The sequence below is a fragment of the Solanum pennellii genome, chromosome 12 (assembly GCF_001406875.1).
Source record: "Solanum pennellii chromosome 12, SPENNV200".
Taxonomy (NCBI): domain Eukaryota; kingdom Viridiplantae; phylum Streptophyta; class Magnoliopsida; order Solanales; family Solanaceae; genus Solanum; species Solanum pennellii.
The window spans coordinates 55089354-55093342 of NC_028648.1; positions in this window are offsets into that span (position 1 = coordinate 55089354).

Below are 3989 nucleotides of genomic sequence, written 5' to 3' on the forward strand. Positions count from 1 at the left end.
AAAATAAATAAAATTTAAACTTCATGTCTAATCAAGAATGAAAACATAAATAGAAATGAAGAAAGCATGATTAGATTATGTACAGGATCGGCTTCCCCCTATTACCCCTTCTTTCCATTTCGTCAAGTGCACCCCTAGATATACGGATTTGGCTCCCCTCTATTACCCCTTCCCTCCATTTTGTCAAGTCCATCCCTAGATAAGCGACACGTGTCTTATTTAAAGTTTAAAGGTCAAGATTATATTATATCAACAAATACCATAACCTAGTTAAGTCAACTAATTTAGAAAACTACTCACGGAATTCGGTTACAATTATAATATATTCCATACAAAATTTAATATTTATAATATCATTAATTTCATATTATATTTTTATGTTTAAACATTAAAATTTATGATATTTAAGGTGAGAATCAACTAAATAATTTTATGTACTAGTAAACATAATTCTTGAAATATTATACTTGTTGAGAAACAAAAAAAATAAAGAATTATCAATACTGGAAAAAAAAACTATAAAATAAAAGACACAAAACAAAAATAAAAAATAAAAGACAAAATATTTTTAGAATTAAACTATATCAAAACTATTCCAAGGAGAAAATGTGGTTATGGTACGTTTGAAGGGAAAAAATATACGTTTTCTGAAAACATTCTTTTAAATTTTTTTTGTGAAATAAATGAAAACACTGTTTTAAATACAAATGTTTTTGAAGAGTGTTATTTATCACATTAAATATAAACAGTTCATGTTCAACAATTTTAATATAGACAAAAAAGAACAAAGAATTATCATATTGAAAAAAATTATTAAATAAAAGACACCAAACAAAAATAAAAAATAAAAGACAAAAGATTTTTAGAATTAAACTATATCAAAATTATTCCAAGGAGAAAATGTGGTGATTATACGTTTGAATGGAAAAAGTATACGTTTTCTTAGAATATTCTTTTTTGTGAAACAAATGAAAACATTGTTTTAAATATAAATATTTTTGAAGATTGTTATTTTTCACATTAAATGTAAACGATTCATGTTCAACAATTTTAATATTTAAATATAAAAATATAAGATGAAATAAATTTTATTAATATATATAAAATTTTGTATGAAATACATTGTAATTTTTATCAAATTTAGAGAGTAGTTTTCTAAAATTAGTTGATTAAGTCTAAACTATGGTTATAATATTTGTTAAAGTTTTTTTTGTTTGATAACTTATGATCAATAAGCAGTGGATATTACATGATAGGAGTGACGAAAAATGCATCAAAATATTGAAGAAATGCAGAGATGCAATTCCAAGCAAGGAGAAGGGTGGGAAGGTGATCATCATTGACATGGTATTGATGGATCGTAACCTAGAGAAAGGAGATGACAAGTCATATGAAACTCAAATTTTCTTTGACATGCTCATGATGGTACATGTTTCTAGAAAGGAAAGAAATCAACAAGATTGGGCAAAACTCATCTGCGGTGCTGGTTTTAGTGACTAAAACATTATACCTATATTGGGATTAAGATCTATTATTGAGGTGTTCCCTTAATGTACAAAATTGGCCTAAATTCCAGCAAGTGTCCACACCTCTAATAAAGTATTTTCGTGTGTTATTGAGATTAAGATATATTATTTAGGTATTTTCTTAATGTACGAAATTGGCCTAAATCCTAGCAAGCATCCATATCACTAATAAAATACTTTTGTGTGTTATTGGGATTACGATCTATTATTGTGGTATTCCCTTAATGTACAAAATTGACCTAAATTCTGGCAAGTGTCCATGCCATTAATAGAATACTTTCGTGTATTATTGGGATTAAGATCTATTATTGAGATGTTCCGTTATAGTATGAAATTGTCCTAAATTCTAGCAAGCGTCAACACCACTAATAAAATATTTTTGTGTGTCATTGAGATTAAGATCTATTATTGAGGTGTTCCCTTAATGTACGAAATTGGCCTAATTTTCAGCAAGCGTCCACATCACTAATAAAATACTTTCATGTGTTATTGGGCTTAAGATCTATTATTGCAGTGTTCCCTTAATGTATGGAATTGGCTTAAATTTCAACTAGCGTCAGCACCACTTATAAAAATACTTTCGTGTGTTATTGGTATTAAGATCTATTATGGAGGTGTTCCCTTAATGTACGGAATTGGCCTAAATTCCAGTAAGCGTCCACAAATTTATAAAATACTTTCATGTGTTATTGAGATTAAGATTTATTATTGAGGTATTCCCTTAGTATACGAAATTGGCCTAAATTCTAATAAGTGTTCATGTCACCAATAAAATACTCACATGTTATTGAGATTAAGATCTATTATTGTGGTGTTCCCTTAATATACGAAATTGGCCTAAATTTCAACAAGCGTCCACACTACTACTAAAGTACTTTTATGTGTTATATTGAAAAAGTGTCATTCCTCGTTTCCATCATAAATTAAATGAACCTCTTTAATTTGGGTTTTATTTTCTGTCCTTCTTTCGTTGTTGAGAGTACTTCTTTGAGATAAGTAACTTATTATGATAATATTTCATATATTGTCCAGATATATTGAAAAATATCCATAATTTCACTGGAAAATACTCCTACTAGTACATATAAAGTGTACGACACATGACTAATTAAAAATAATATTTAAGGACATCAATTAAATGTGAGTTCGGAGCCTAAAGGGTATAAAATATTAACAAAAATTCAAAAACGGTATATAAAATTTTATATTAACCAAAACGGCAAAATTGCTGGAACAACAGCGATTTACTACACCGAAAAAAGAAATCAAATCGCTACCTTGGCAGCGATTTTCAAAAAAAAATTAAAAAAAAAGTTTTTTTAGAAAATCGCTGCCTAGGCATCGATATCCATTTTTTAAAAAAAAATTTAAAGAAAATCGCTCCCTAGGCAGTGATTTTCAATTTTGGAGTAATGTGGTAGTTTAGAGTGAGCACGACAAAACATTTTCATACATCTTGAAGTAGACAAAGCATCTACCTTTATTAATTTGAGTCGATTGTTCGTCATTTTCATCAACAACCAGATTATCGCTTTCACATTCACCGAACTTCCATCATTGATTTGATGTTCACATAAAAAAATTATGTAATACAACGCAAACAACTACTATAGAGGATATTTTTGTAAAAGATAAAAGTTTGATGTAGAATTTGAAATTTTAAAAGCTCTCAAATAATCAGATTTGGCCAAATTATTGATTTTTTCTAGTATTTGGAAATTTGGCAAAAATCTTTCCGAAATAATGATAAATTATATGGACTAACACAATTTGACAATTTCTTCTCCAAATTTTACTTGGAAAATGTATGGTCAAACGGCTTCATAAAATAGTTAAGAACCTATGAAAACGAATGGTAAAAATGAAAAAAGCACCACCAATTTTCTTGTGCTACGAGTAATCTATTTTTGTAGGACTATGAAAAAAGTCTCAACCATTCATTTAATATTTATATAATAATTAAAATTTAAATACGTTATGGGAAAAAAGGTTGAGTAAAAAGAATTATCAAAAAAATATTATATTATATTTTAAATGAACAAATAAAGTAAAGTAAAAAATGAGGAAGTAATATGCTATAACCATTAGGTGCAGTTAGTATTGGCAACTTAAGCCCACTTTTTACTAGCCCGCTCAAATATCTTATTAAATATAGATTGAAAGAGTGATTTAAACATGGATAATATTTGGGCTTATATCGATATTTATCCATTAAAATATGTGTATTTTATGGGTAAATTACGGGTCATATATGAGTATTGCAAGTTTTCTCAATATTTTGAGAACATCGTTTGTTTCTAAGTTTTAGAAGCTACGTTTCAAAACATTCATACATGGATCCCTATTAATATTTCAACCCTCGACCCCCCACGCCACCCAAAAAAAATAAGTTTATTTTTAAAAAATATTTTGAACTACAAAATACCATATTTTTTCACCCCTACGCTTGACCCCCACCCACCA